The sequence below is a fragment of the Abrus precatorius genome, unplaced genomic scaffold (genome assembly GCF_003935025.1).
Source record: "Abrus precatorius isolate BTA unplaced genomic scaffold, Abrus_2018 Scaffold8, whole genome shotgun sequence".
Classification (NCBI taxonomy): domain Eukaryota; kingdom Viridiplantae; phylum Streptophyta; class Magnoliopsida; order Fabales; family Fabaceae; genus Abrus; species Abrus precatorius.
Window position 1 is genome coordinate 22,689,622 of NW_020874428.1, and position 17,542 is coordinate 22,707,163.

Consider the following 17,542-nt stretch of genomic DNA (forward strand, 5'->3'; position numbering starts at 1 on the left):
CATATACATAGACATAATTTTTTCATTTATTAATGTCTCTTACATTTTATCTGAATTTTTTATTTAACTTATATTTAATAAATTATAATTTAAAGTTTAATTTTTTTACTCACCGTTGTATGTAAAATTTGTACTAGTATACAAAATTTTTTCATATATATATAATTCAATCCCTCTTTTTATGGTTTTTAGATTAATTTTTTTTTCAAGTTAAACATAAATTGTGTTCGAAGAGTATTTGAAGTTTACCTTATTATATAATTTAAAATTACTAACTAGTTAAAGTTATGAAAGAAAGTAGTACATGATTTTTTAAAATAAAATTTTAAAGTTATTTAAATAAAAAATTATAAAATTTATTAAAATAAGTTTATTAAATAAGTGTTTATTTGAAATACTTGTTCAAATACATATATAAAATATTATCAATTATTTTTCAATTTAAGATTTAACTCTTTTTTTTTAAAAAAAATAGTGTTGTAATACATATCTTGAGTGTTCGTTGATCAATTGCCACGATTAATTTACCATTTTAACATAAAATTCTTCTTCTTCTTACATGATTAATTCACCGTTACCACGCCTTAGAAAAATCGCCCCCGAGCCACCATAGCACTGTACACTCTGCCAAGGAATTGCCAAATCCAAAACATTAATCATTAATCGATCACAGCTAACACTAAGGCCTTTGGAAAGTTGCAACTTGCGGTGAGTCCTAAAACGCGTATGAAACAAGATGAAGAAATCTCAAATTTCGACAAAAATTCAACTACAAAATGGTTCAAAGAAAAGGACATGCAGAATATTGAATCTAACTAAAAGATTTTGAATTAAAATTATTCTTATGAAAAAAATATTGTATAGACATCTACAGAAATTATTTAGACTAAAACAATAAATAACTTACACATTATTTTCAATGTAAACAAACATTTAAACACATATACGTATGAAACTATTTAATTAATGAAAAATCATACTAATTAAATATCGTATAATTATTTACATATTTGGTAATAGAAATTGGGAACTGTGGTCTACCTTCTTTTATGAACCTCTAGTTTTTAATGCGCAGCAAGTCTTTTGAACTATCACCAAAGCGCTTTCATTCACGCGCTGTTGTTGCATTTGCCCCGATGACCAAATTTAGTTTTCATCACCAAATATTTGTTTGGTAGTCATTATATTCAAATTTTAGATTCATGCATTTTGGTATATCATATATATCGATTAATTGGACAAGGACTGCATGCTATTTCCGTTATATTGTTTTGAAAATGTTAAGAATAAACTATTAATAATAATAAATTTTATTAAAAAAATTATTATATGACTTCAAATTAATTTTTCACACCATGACACATTTTAATATGATTATTTAAAATTAAAACTAATTTAAATAATTTTATTGATATTTTACTTAATAATTTGGAATTAGTTTTATTAAATTAACTATATCTAGCTTTGAGAAAAAAAAATCATGCAACGAATTGAGAAATTTGGTTTCAAAGTTAAGTACGTACAAGGAAGTGAGAATGAGTCTTGATGATACCTAATGGTGCGCATCGTTCTCAATCGACAGCACCAACGTTCCTCGAATTTACTTAAAAAAAATCAACTAACGTAAGGACAAGCCGAATAAGACCTCCTAAAAGTCAGAAAATAACTAATCATTTAAACCTTTTAATATAGTCGCAATCGCAAACAAGATAAACATAATTAGTTTGATTCTTAGAAATTCGTATATAAATGTAGAGTAGTCAATATACATATTAAAGCATTCTCGTTTTCTAAGAAATAGTTATTTAAATTTCGGTGCCGCATAATTATTTTATACTTACATTTATAAATTAATCAAACAATTTATGTGGTATAAAATCACTTTTCATGAAATTTCGTGGAGCTTTATGAACAAATAAGTCTGACTCTATCTAAACTTATTTGAATTAAACATTTTACAAATAAATGAAAGGAATAAAAAAGAAGAAGCATACATTAGTAATTTTTTAATGTATTTTAAACTTTAGATAAAATTTTAAAATATAAAAATATTCATATAAAATTAAAAAATAAAAAAATGACCGGAAATGAATAAAGAATATGACGAGACAAGTTTTCATATAAAAATATATTTTATTTAATTACTTATAAAAAAAATTAAGGAGATAATGTATTTAAAATTGATGAATAAATTATATTAAATGAGCATTCGTTTGATATTCTTTCTTCCCACTCACTTCTCTTTCTTTCTTTCTTTCTTTTTTTCCCAACTAAATAAATCAATAATGTTTGTTTTTTCATTTTTATTATTTTCATCAGTGATTTTAACATATGGTTTTAATTTTATGAATCTGTAAAAGTGGTAAAAGATCTTTTTTTTATTCTTTTAAAAGTATAAAGTAGAATATTAAGAAAAACCATGTTTACGTTAGAAATAAAAATGTTACTTAAAAATAAAATAGTAAATAACCTAATATGGTTACCTGACTGAGAATTTGAATCTATGATAATGACGGACGAGTGTGGACCACACGGAGGGAGGCGCGTGGGTCTACCAGCGAGGTCTTCTTTCATCATAGACTTAGTGGTGGACAGCTTACGTGTATAACAGCTTGTCCCTGTCCATATGTCAATACCAAATCTCTACATTGTGGGTCCAACTTGTAGTTAGTGCAATTGTGTTTATGACATGATGCAGTCATAAGATCACACTTCCTTTGTCACGACAAGACTTTTAAACATAATCAAATAATAAAATTTCAAAATCAATTTTTATGAGTTTAATTAACTTTTTTAAAATAAATAAATAATTCTTAAAATTATGTTTTTTAAAGTAATTTTTATTAAATATTTTTCTTAGTCTTGTTCTTACAATTTTTTTAAATAGTTATTACCGTCAATAGAGAGATGCCAAGTGATAATTAAAAAAATGTTAGACGTTATATTTAGCATGTGCGATATTAATTTTAAATGTGACAAAATTTAAATAAATTAGTTTTTAAAAAATATTTTTAATTAGTTTTTATTAAATTTTTGTTAAGTTTTAGTCTCATAAAATTTTAATTTTAATTTTTGCTACTTAAATAAATACTGTCGATTCAAGACAAAATGATATAATTTATTTTCAAAAATTTAAAATTCTACAAGGCTAAAAGAAAAACAAAAGTTTAATAGTAAATAATTTCAAAAAAGTGTATTTTTAAGGATTAATTATTTATTTAAATTTGCCACATCTAAAGTTAACATTTCACGTGACACATATGACAAAATTTTGTTTACTTAATCATCACTTGACAAGTCTTAAATAATAGTGTGGATTATTTAAAAAAAGTTGTAAGATTAAAAAAATTAATAAAAATTATTTCTAAAAGATAATATATTTTCAAAATTTATATATAATTATTTAAATATTTTTAAAATTTATTTATTATAATAATATTTTAATAATGAAGTAATTAGTGAATTTAATTGTGTTTAAAAAATGTTTCCTACACCCTAAATATAACACGTCACATTTTAATGTATAATTTACATTAGAATAGTATCACACATTATGGAATATATGTTATATTTTGGTTTCTGACATGTTTTGAATATGAGCCATTGAACATTTAAGTATGTTTAACTTCTTTTTATTATACGTTAGAAATTGATACATGACATATTTTGAATGCTATTTTTTAGCGTTGAAAATTTTATTAAATTTTAAATCTTAATTTTTTCCTATTTTAATAAAATTTAAATTCAAATTCTAGTTCCATTTAAATTTTAATTTTTCTCTTATTTTAACTAAGTTTAATTTTATTTTTAAATTTTTTAATCTTAAACTTTGATCAACATGAGAGAAAAATAAAAACTTTAATTTTAATTTTAATTAATGTGAAAGAAAATTTAAATTTATGCTTTGATTTTAATTTTTTTTAAAAAATTTAAATTCAAACTTGAATCAATGTAAAGTAAAAAGTAAAATTTGGTGAAAATGAGAGAAATTAATATTTAAAATTAAAATCCAACACAAGTATCTAGAATGTGTGGAGTAAAATGGAAAGGAGCAACACATTAGATTAGAGTGTGTAGCGTCTATTTATTTTGTTAAATATTCTTCTAATAATATTGTTGAATCAACCCATTTTAATAATTAGTTTAAAAGTTATATTATTTTGATAAATAATTTTAATAATTGTATTATTATAATTAAAAAGTTTTTGAAGTAGCCTTATAATTCATTTTTAATTATTAACTAAAATGTATTGAAAATTATAAAAATTATGAGTCTCAATCTTTTTTACTCATAAATTAATATTTTTTAATATATTTTTAAATTTTTTAATAAATTTAACTAATAATTAAAAATATAATAAAAAGAATATGTAAGAAAGTACATCACTACATTTTTCTAACTAATTATTTCTCTTATCTCTAAAAAAATAGTTGTTTAAAGTTGTGACACAAGAATTAGAATTATATTTAATTATTTTATTTTTATTAAAAATATTATAATAATTTTTATTATAACCATTTTGAAACTTGTTTATGTAATAAATAAATAGTAAGAAGATAGAAAATGAGTTTTGAAATAATAATCATCATAAGAAAAAATTAATTTCACTTTAAAATTATAAAATAACTATTATTTAAAAAATTGATTAAAAAATATTTTTAGAGACAGAAGAATAATTTAAGTGCTTAGCTTTCTTAGCTATAACTATTATAAAGGTATAATCGTATTATATTTTAACAATTCTTATATATATATATATATATATATATGTATATATATATATATATATATATATATTATTTTATTTTATTTTTTTCGTTTCTCTCTTCTCTTCTTGTTTATTTGATATCCAAAAATGAAAGTGCAAAATAATCATTTTTCATAACTGCATGATAACCCTTGTTAACTTAGCTATTTTGCGTGCAACTTCTAGTACCTTCCTTCATGCTTAACTTCTATCCTATGCGTACAAGAATTATCAAATCATCTTAATTCAATCACCTATCAAGTAAGAAGTTTCCTATTACCCTTTCACTTTTATGATATGTTCCCAAATTAGCCTCCTTTAATTTTTTATGTGGTATCAAAGTTCCATGATCCACCCTTGAACGATGAGAGCTTTGGTTCCATTGAAAGAAAAATCTGAAGAAGACATAAGTTTCAACCAAGATTGCAAAATCCATGAAGGTAGCACCATTCATAGAGAAAGAGGTGAACGATGGAGCATTAGAAAACTCAAGGAAAATGAAGGTGCGTATGGAGGAAGGAGCAACGAATGCTGAAGTTTATCAAGTGGCAGAGATTTGGTTCCCTTCGTTTTGCTTCGTTGATGAGCTCTAATATTTAATTCGTAGAAAAAGAGATTGAGGCATTTGCAAAGGAAGAAGAAACAGTGAAGAAGGCACGTATATTGTAAATGCTCCAGCATCAGAAAATTATGTAGAAAAGATGCATATCCCTATTATCCAATGGCGGGTTTAATCTTTGATACCTTCAATGAAATGGTGAATCGACAAAACATGTAATCCAATCGTCTTATGGAATCTTTCAAAACGGTCCACAAGCACGTCAAAGATATTGCCCATGAATCTCAATTTTTACAGCTTGATCAACATTAAGAAAGCCAGCAATGTGAAAGAAGGATCATGATCAATAGTTTGGATACTCTTGTGGAATGTGCTATGTTATCCTTTAGGTTTGACACCATGGAAGGTTTCAAACCTAATCATAACGGGTATGGATTTAACTCCTTATCCCGTTAATGAATGTTATGAGTAGACAAATGACAACTGCTACGAACCGTGATGTATATAAACTCTCTGCATGCATATTTCTACATATATTATCTATTGAATTGTTATCACTATAATATTAATATTCTGCCAAGTATATACAAAACTTTGGAAAAACATGGAGTAGATCCTTATATTATTGAGTTTGATATAAAAAATTGGCGAAACATGAGGTTTCAGAAACCTTAAAAGATTGATTTATGAGTCTAATATTAATAAAAATGTTTTAGAATTAATTTGAAATGATTTTGAACTTGTTTGATCATAAATTCCAGGTTTTTTTTTGTTTCAAATAATTTATTATTGGTTTGGGATAATAGATTATTTAGTCGACGAAACATTCTGCTGTACAAAATTATTTGTTTTTAGTTTTGAATAATCTGTTATTTCTTTTTTTTTTTTAGCAAATAATCAAAATTGGAAGAATAAAATAATTTATTACCAAGAACAAATATGTTATTTAATAATAAAGAAGAACGACTATTTGCGAAGTATAATTGATGAATTTTCAAGCTTAAAATATGGCTTTCTGTTTGTCAAAAACAGTCTATTATTTACGCAAGATAATTGATTATTCCATTTTAAAATAATTGAATCGTTTTTGGGGATAGCAAGCCCAAAACCTTCTGAAAATGAGAATAATTAATTGTTTTATAAGATAATCAATTAGGGGCCTCTTTAAATTTTAAAAAAAAATTGAGCTTTGAGGGCTCACTTTGTGTGAAAAGAAAAAGTGTGAAGGAAAGAAAAAGAAAAAGAAAAAGAAAATCTGGCAAGATTTAGAGTTGTATTTCAAATTTAAAGGAATGGGAAAGTAAGTTCACACATTCTATTGTCTTTGAATCCAATCCAATTTTTTAAGGAGTTTTTATTTTTATTTTCTTTATTTCTTAAACAAGATTCTTAGAGATTTAAGTAACAAAAAATATAAGAAAATTTGAGGATTTAAAAGTATACATACTTAATAAACAAAATTCTAAGGAGCTCAAGGAAGAAAACCAATCTAGAGAAAATTAAAGGAGTTGAACACGGAACACAATTAAGGTGGGTAAATCTTACCCACTTATGTGTAAAACTAAGATTAGGCAAAACGATAACTTTTGCAAAGATATTCAAGATTTTGAATGCCAATAATGAAGTGTTATATCTCACCAATTAAGAGAAGGAATTAATTGAGGTTACATGTATTCATGAATGGGTCTATCGTTAGGATGCCTTGGTGAGTGCTAAACTATAAAGTTATAATTTAATGTTAGGATGAGTTTTAATTAGAAGTCCAAATGACAAAAGGACGTTGAAATATGACCTTAAAGTAACTTATATGAGATTTTAACATGTATTCATGTTTTTAACATGTTTTTAAATGTTGAAGTTGATATGAACATGTAATGTGACATATGTGGCACGTATGAAAGTGCATTTTCAATGTATGAGAGGGGGTGGGTTGGCTCACTGGCCATGGTCATCCCCAAAAAATTCAATTTAGTTGATATTATTATGTGAAAACAATTTTTGACACTTTTTGACTTTCAAAAGTTATATTTTTTTAATGTATTCATGTTTACTATTTTGTTGTAGATTTATGTTAATTAAGTTGTCATTTTTTTATTATTTTATGGATTGTTTTAGTCAAATCAAATATTATACTGTTTACTAAATATTATTTTGATCGTTATTTGTTAATTGATCTTCAAATACTCCACTCTTGTTTGCAGGCACACAAAACATACATTTTCTTTTTTAATTCCTTTTACAATAGTTATATATATATATATATATATATATATATATATATATATATTATTAGCTTCTTATTTTTTTTATTTTTTTAAAATTCAATGTGTTTATAATATGACGCAATAAAAGGGCCTCTGCCTGATTCCCCTCAAAATCAAATTAATGATGTTTTTTCTGGAATAATGAGTTTGTACTGAATCAAATTTGTTATTATTAATATTTTTTTGAATTTGAGTATTTAAATAATTAAATTTATGTATTATTATGATAATAGTTATAAAATTCATGTATTATTTCTTGTAGTACTACTTTCTTCTAAGTAATTAACAAGATTTGAAATAAAATAGAAGTGAGAAAATTCATGATGTAATAGTTAACGACAGACGTTGAATACTAGAAATGTCTCCAAATGATTAGGTTTGCATAGTGTTTTGTCGGAGCAAGTTGGTTGGTACTCGTAGTGAAAAATTTAGATCCTAGGAAACTGAATTTATAGTTTGTGATTGGTGTGTAAAGCATTTATAAATAAGCAGTAGAAGGTCAATGTCATATATCCCTAAGGTGGCATTGCAGTATTTTCCGTTTACATTGATTGCAACAATGCATAATTACAACTACTACTGCTTCCAACCACTCATAAGATCTTATCTGTTAACTACAAATCAGAATAGACCAAATGTAAACAATTCTTCTGTTTTTCTTTTAAATTTGTTTATTTATCTATCTATTTAAAATTAAAATTTTAATACAAGGTTATTGCTAATTAATATCCTTTGAACACTAATTGAAAATTTAATAATAAATTTTTTTATTAAGAATAAATTAAAAGTTATGGTAAAAGTAAATTAATATTTTTTATAAATTTTTGTTATTGATTTCTCAATCAGTATTCCCCTAAAATAATAATTAACATTTATCTTGAAATAATTTTAATCACTATTATTTACTATACTCTTATTTTTACCTACTTTTTTAACAGTACTTTACATATTTATTATTCTTTAATCTGCATATTATTTTTTTAATAGATAAAATATGAAAAAGTATTTTACGTACTTTTGCCGACAATAAATCATAAAAGAAAAAAAATATGTAAACTTCGTAATAAAGCAAACATGAAATCCCTTCTACACGAGTATTTTAGGAAAGTCTATATTATACAAACTTTTATCTTAAATTGTCGGCCATATGTAAACTTTATTTGAGAACAAATTTAATTATGATCTAATTATTATTTTAAAAATAATTAACAAATGGTTTTGTAATAACCTTTAATTCTGTATGAAAACTTGCTAATTTATTTGTCGGGAATTACCCTTCAAATTTTTGTATATTTTGTGTGTGTATACTTTGTTTGTAGAAATAAATCAAATTTAAATACAAGTAATATATATGGCTTGGAGGAAAAAATTGCAAAAGAATTTACGTAATAACAAACAAAATCAACCATTAAATTTGCTGGATTAATATAGTTTTCGTGTAATAAATTTAATATAATAGTATAAATATTATGAGTCTATATCAAGACATGGTAATCCAGTGATACATTATAATGTTGTTAACATAGATTTAAAATTATTATACTAATATGTTATTATTATCGTAAACGAAAAAAAAATGTCAAAGAAAATAAACCTAACGAATAGTTTTTTAGTGAAACTAATAAAATGAAATGTTAAACGAAGTCTTGTTTTGGGCATCCTTTATTTCTTTGATTTTGATAGCTAATCACTTTCACTTGACGGTTTCCAATTGAACTTATGTATCTTACGCAAATATCGGTTCGGACTATAAACAGTTACTAATCTAGAATGATTATATTACTATTACAATATATTTATTATATTGTATAATATATTAATGAACAGATACATTAGTATAAATATAAAAAATTTTACATTTAAATTTTTTATTTAATTTACATCTAATAATTAGTAAAATAATATATTATAACTCATTACATGTAAATTAAATAAAAGACTCAAATTGAATATAAGAATTTTTAAACTTACACTAATGTGAAAAGATATTGTCTTATATAAAATAATAAAATTTAGCTCATGAAATTTAAAATAAATCATAAGAATTTAGATTACATATTTTAAAACATAAAATAAAGTAATAATAATAATTTACAGTAAATATTCATGAAAGCAAAATGATGATAAGAAACTAGTGTTATTTAACATTTCAAAGTTACGTAATACACTGACTGATAATTTTAAAAGTATGAGAGAGAAAAAATAAAACAATTTCATGCGACATTTATATATAGGTAAGATTTTTATGTGAATTTTTATAACTTAAGCTCGTTTTAATTTTGAGTGAATTATGCATATGATATAATTAACATAAGCTATTATTCCATTATACAATGTCATGCTGCCTTGTTGTTGTCACTGTGTTTTCAGATGGATGCCCTAAAAAAGTCATTATGCATTGCCGATTTTGATGGCAAAAAGGAAGGAATTTAATTTTAATTCATCACCTTTGTAAATATCATCTAATGATAAATGACTATAGTAATAGGAATTATTATTTTTATAGTAATTTAAAAATGATAACAATAAATAATAATAATAATAATAATAATAATAATAATAATAATAATAAATAAATAAATAAATAAATAAATAAAATAAAAAAATAAAAAATAAAAATTGGTCAATGATGTAAAATCTTTATACAAATATTAAAGCAAAATTAAACTAAAAAGAAAGCGAAGAAAGCGTATAAATGATTGTAAGTGGATTTCAAGGCAAAAGGATATAAAAATAATTTATTAAATTTTTAGAGCCAATTTTAGATGTTAGGCATTTTTAATAAATAATTTTAAAATTTTCTATCTTATGTTTATAATTTTTTTTATATTAAATGAAGAAATTATTAAATACTTTTATGTTTTTAGGATGATAAATTCATATGCTTTTTTATTTCATAATTACTTTATAAAGTATGAAGAAATTTGTTATAAAGATATATAGAAGAATTAATTAAAAAAATTTATTCTAAATTATTTTTTAATTACGTCAAAAAGACACATAATAAAAAAATATTTAATAAAAATTTATTTGAATTATAATATTTAATATTATCTCACCTTATTAAATCATCTAGTTTTTAATAATTTTTTATACATAATAAGTTTATTATATGCACAATGTATTTAATGTGTGCCAAAGAAAATTGAATTTAAATTGTTCAAAATAAAAAAGGCTAAGTTTAATTGCACTTTAATTTGTTCTTATATTATTATGATAAATGTGCGATTGAATTCATTAAATACATTTTTTTTGCTTCAATATATTTTTTTAATCTTTCAATTGTTAAGATAAAAAAATTCATCCATTTCATTCTCTCTTCATAAAACTTATAATCTTTAATTTATTTTCTTATCAATTTTTTTATGAGATGATTCGAGAACTATCAAAAATTGTTATTTGCAAACGATTTATAATGTTAAATTCATCTTTATTAATACATCATTTTTAATAAAAAATTAAAGTATTAGTACAAATATTTTGAATTTTTATATTAATATTATGATATATTATACTTTTGAAATTATGTTAATGCATAATATTGATGTATACTATCAATATATTAAATATTGGTATAATGCATTATTTGTTAGCATATGTCTATAAAGTGTATGCTAATAGTTTAATTTTTACTAAACAAAATCTATAATAACAAAGTTATCCTAAGAATTACCAATTTTATTTATTAATAAATATAAATTCCTTTTAATGATTCAAACCATCTTCAATTCTTAAAATTCAGCAATTGAAATATCATTCACCAAATCTCTTTTTTTTCCTTCAAAACCTTAATTTTTGTCAACAGAACCCTTTAAATTTCATTAAATTCCTAACATTTAAACCTTTCAAATAATTTTATTATCATAAATTCGTCCCGAATCCAGTTATTTGAATAAGAAACCTAATTTAAAGGTTTATGTAAGCAAAAAAAAAAACAAATAAGAAAACTCAATTGAATCAAATAAAAAGATATTTGATGATTAAAAATTATATGTTAATCATAATAAAAATTATTTAAAGATTAAAATTACATATAAATTATAATAAAAAGACAAAAGAATGTAATTAGGTCTATATTGAGATTCATTGCTGCAACATACCAGCATAAAATGATGCAAACTAAATCCATGCAACGTGTGGGATAAAAAATGGGTAAAAACTCCCAAAAAAATGGAAAACAAAAATGATGTGGCTTTCTTGCAAAAAAGAAAATTTCTATAAAATAACAAACAAGGGGCTAGAAGAGACTAATGACTAGAAGCTTTTTCCTTTTGTTGTGATGCATTTAGCACAATAGCTAACTCCCAATTGAACATTATCCTTCTCAAAATTCTTTCTTTGTTTAAGGCCAATGGAGGTTGAGAATTGTGAAAAATATGCACTAAAGAGTAGTACTTTTAAAATAATATAAGCGACAAACAAGATAGATAAAGGGCACGAGAGAGTGTAACAGAAGAAAAGGTGCCAACAAGTGCATATGTACTAACTAAAAGTGAGGGGAATAAAGTGTTGTATAATACAAATATATACATGTGAAAGGGATAGTCAATCCACAGAAACCTAAGCAGATTAAAACAAATAGAAAGATAAAGAGGCATGGGATTAAAAACCACCAATGGATTGGGCTAAAGAAAGAGGTAGGCAGATATGTTTTTTTAAGAAGAAAAAGGGTTTGAAAGAGTGAAGTTTGGTAGCAAATGTTTTTGTTGAAATTCCCAAGAGAGAGGAGATAAGGGGGTCGATGAAGATGATTGATAGAGTTTGGTGACTGAGTAATGTCAGCACTATACTCTTCATAAAGTACATTCTTTAGCATATTTTTTATATTTAACTAATCTTAAAAAATAAAATGATTAATTTATAAGATAATATTTTGAAAAAATAAATGGCAAACATATACTTTGATGTGGGCACAAAAAGTGTATAACAAAAATGAGTAATAAGATGGGGCGGTGCGGTTTGGTCTCCCAAAATGAATAGAACGGTTGACCCAAATGCGCATGAATTCCATTGGTAGATGTAGTGGAATTTTTGGGCCCATTTGTGCCTCTCCCAATGCTTCCAAAATGTTCATAGAAAGTGCCTTTAGAAGATAGACAGTTCTCTCTCTCTCTCTCTCTCTCTACCGGCATGCTTTTCATCATTATTCAAATGAATCAATCTTCCAATGAGTGCATCTTCACAAGTAAGATTAATTTGGTGCTTTATGCCATTAAAATAAGACTTATTTTCTTTCATTTCTTTCAAACATGATAATGTTATGTTAATATTGTGTCATGAACTTGGATTGGAACATTGATTTTGTCTTTGGGATATCCTTAAAGCTATGATTATAGAGTTGATCTCTCAACATAGTGATAATTAAGTAAAATTCTCCTGTGTAAGTATAAATGTTAATTAATTCAATCAGTGAAATCAACTTATGGGTTTTAAAGTTTTGAATTCAATATATTTTTATTAGCTTGTCATACTTTTTATAAGCTCTCATTATGATTCGCGACATTGTCTTAATCTAAGAATAGAATAGCATCTCGTCCTTAAACTTTGCCCTACTAAAAAAAGTAATAATATTGTATCATAAAATGAAAAGATATAAACTTTATGAAATGACTCATTATTCACAATAGAGAATTAGGGGAAGGAAAAAGGCATTTCCTTTTCCACTATGAAAAGTGTTATATTTATAAAAAGAAACAAAAGCAATAGACTGTTCGAAAAAAATTTCATCTTTTTGTGATTAATTAAAGCATTAAATTTTAATTTGTGCTAATTGACGGTTTAAGTTTAATAATATACTATCTCAGTAGTTTTAAAAACATATCTGCTTCCAATTTACAAAATTATTTTGATACATCAAGTTCATTATTTTTGTCATTCAACATTTTTTATAGACAAAGAAGCTTTTTTGATAAAGCTAAATACTCAATTAGCATTAGTCATAACATATTCCTTAAATTAGCTTTTGTTAATATGACACATTCCCAATGCACTGGTAGTTCACACAATAACATATGGTAACTAGCTTGAACACCTACACAACATTGGCTAGAATGACTTGTGCAACCTACTAATAATGACTTCAGCTGCACACTAGCTTGACGCAATCATGCTTGTCCTATATTTTAGAATAGATTGACATTCTGGTACCTTCCTCTTTCTCAAGAATCTTAAAAAGATAAAAAAAAGATAAAAGAAAATTAGAACACTATGGATATGTGGTTTACAAATTAACAATTGAAATTCCATGTTCTGAATGGGCAGATAAATGAAGTTAGTGAATCAATCCACTTTATAAGGATATACCAACTTTCTCCTCTGAATTTGCATTGATTAGTACCATTCATTGAAATCCTTTGGTCCACACACCCTACCAAAAGTTGGAATATTTTCTGGTTCAGTTTTTTGAGAGAGCTGCTTGCCAATGCAAGAGAAACTTTTTATTTCTTTGGATAAGAAGAAATTTTATAAAAAATTAACAATTTTTAAAAAATAAACTTACAATTTTTTCTTTTTTAATTTATCAATTCAATTTTTTTTTCTTTTCCCTTATTTTTTTCCTTTAAGACAGATGTTGACAATTTAAAGGGCACCACTTTTATGAAACCAACCAAAAGAAATAAAGAGAGAATATAATCATCTTTTAGCACCAAACTTTTCCAAATTTGTACTTATATGTAATATATTTTTATTTATCTATATATTCGATTATTGTCGCTAAAATTGTGGCCTGCATTGTTCTGAGATTTGACAAGGTGTATCATTTTGGGGCAAAGGAAGCATTACAATGAGTGCCATACATTAAAGTATTTTAGAATATACCCAACATTGAGGTTCCCCAATTTTATAAAAAAGAAAATAAAAATTATGTACTGTGAACACATAACACATAGGCCCAGACATTTGTATTTGGCTTTGCATTTTGGTCTTTGATATGATCAATGTACGTGCTACCTAAGCTTTCTTTCAACAAATTTTCATATATTTTAATATTTCGAATGAGTTGGCAAAAAGCACTGTCTTTACAGGAAGATTATTTGTTGTTGCCAAAATAGTGATTAAAGATTTTGTTAAATTAAAAATTGATTTAACAGCTACTTTCTTTTAATATATAGTTTGTTTCATTTTCAAATCAAAACCACTGGCGTAGTTGTAATAGTAATTGTTGAATACAGCAAGTCAAAGTGATGTCAAAATTACCAAACCCCTTACACCCAACACATAATGTCACCCATAACGTCATCTGAATAAGGTTTTTTCTTTATTTTATTAATTGAAGTTTTCAAAATTGAATTTAAATATTTAAAAATAATATTCTTTATTTTAAACATATTTATTATATTAAAAATATTTTGAATACTTAAATCTAATTCTAAAAATTAACAAAAATATTTTTTTTTCCATTTTCTTTTCATAGGAGAGTGGCAGATCGAGAAACCTCCACATTTGGATGTATAAGCATTTAACAGATCGACTAGTAATGATTGGCAGAAGGTTTGAAATCTATTATTACTATGTAATTAGTGGAAGACTGGAAGATACGATACAAACAGAGAGAAAATGAAAACATCATTTTATTCAACACCAAACGATGGTGATTAAGATTCTTTACAATGTTTAAAAGGGTTATTAAATATTTTAAAACATACTTGTCCTTTTTTTATTTTGTTGATACTTTTCTTTTTCTTTTTTTATCTAAATTATATGTATTTTTTTTTTATTAAAACAGTTATTGTTTAAACCAGAAATATCTATATCATCATAAAACTTATTTTTGCAGCAAATTTTTTTTTTCAATACATAATATTCAAGCTCAAGGCATTATTAAAGGACGATCAAATATGTATGTGTGTGTGTCATTTGAATCAACCAACCAACCAACCACCACCCATTGATTATTGATATTTTTCTATTGTTATTAAATGAAAAAATTAAGAAGAGTATAGCTAAATAATGTTTATAATTTTTAATTAAAGAAAAGTATAAAATACAATCACTCTTTTTAAAAAAATTGATATAAAAAAACTTTTCTTCTCACTTTATTATTATTTCCCTTACACTTAAATAAGATTTTTTTATATATAAAGAAATGTATAAGGTGTTTCAGGAATAACCTGAATTTTACATTACATAGTCATTGGATATGATTATGTACAATTTTTAAAAATTATTTAAATAGTTTATTTATTTATCATACTCAATAAAGATCAATAAATCATAAATGGTTTAAAATTCAGGCAAATTACTTTATAAAAATCAATCCTTTTTATAGCACAGTAAACTGAAGCAATTGAAAGTATCAAACTAAGTGGACTCAAATGGATCTAGTCCATATGAAGGCTATTTTAAGATTACAAAATTAATCCAACATTGACAATATTTTGTTAGTATTACATATGTAATAATTAATCAATAATTGTGATAATAGATATGCAGGTGGTTTTTGTTTATTCTAATGTTTATAATATTAAAAAAATATGTAATTGAATTAGGACTAATAAAATAATAAAAATCCACTAAGAAAGTAAATAAAGTAGTTATTAATTAAGTGAGAAAGACTTATCATAATAAGATGATGAGCATATTTTTAATAGAAAAATATTTACTCTTAAAAGTATTCGTATATTAATTAATCCTTTTTATTTTTAAATAAAAATATTAACAATATTTTAAGAGTTTTTTTGTTTATTATTATTGGAGAGTTAAAAAAAATACTTGCCTTTCATTTGGGCCAGGCCTGAACTCAAAAAATCAATGAAATAAAATAATGTAACGAAAATAGTAAAAGGTCCAAATTTCTTATAGTTCACTTTTGTTCCGATAGGGGAAGTGGGGTCTATAATTTTGTTTGTGTAGGGATTTAAAAACCCAAATGAAAACTGGTACTTGCTTGAGCCATTGAATTACCTGGGCTGCAAGAAGATGATGACCAGTGAATAGCGATTAACCACTCTCTCATAGCAATGGTTTAAAAACCAACTATTAAACGTGAAAATAGCCAAGTTATACAAACAAATCACCTGTTCGATTGTTCATAGTTTTGTGAAAAATATGACATAAAAGTATCGAGGAGAAATGAGAACATTTTTTTTAGAAACAGTGTTTGCATATGGTTGTTGGTTGCTAATCTACTCTGCTCATACAATGACAAGCTTTTGTTATCTATTTTGAAATGCATTGTTTCGATTAAGCTATAGAATCCGTGATCAATGCTCAATTGTTAAGAAAATTATAATTCAATTATCCAAAGCTTATTCATGGAGATAAAAGTCGAGAGTTCTCTCTTGTTCTCTTTACAGTTTACATCAGTATCGAAAGATGAAACTAAAATACAACAGATTTCGCGTGACCGGGAAAAAAAAAAATACAACTTTAAACGTGCTATTGTTTACTGCAAGAACAAAGCACATTAAGGGAAAATACAAATTTTTCAGTTGAAATAATTATATTTTACTGTATTTGTAACCAAAAGTGCTATAAGATTTAATAAAATTATAACTCCTTATCCACTTAAATAATGACTCCATTTCATTTTAAAATGTGCTAATCATAAATCCCTATATTATTAAGTCATCATTGTTGAAAATGGAGTATTTCTGGTCTTCACTACTCTTTCTTTTGCGAAGACTAACTTCTAAACTTTCATATCAATCAATATTTTTCTCTTCAATTAATTATTTATTCAAAAGAAAATCTTAACTCAATTTCCTTGATCAATGCTTAGTTATCCATTTAAACTTATTTCATTCCAGAGGATTGCAACTTACAATCAAGACTAATGGACACAATAGAAAGGAGGCAAGAGATAAAAGATTTCCAAGGTTTATACTACCGACCAGTCTTTAGTATTAACATCATATGAAAAATTAAAAGAACAAATATTAAGTTAATTCCGAAATTTTTTTACAGTGGTAAGGCATAGTTCCAAGCCACTCTTTGGTGCCCCATCGTATATTCCTGTAAAAAAACATACT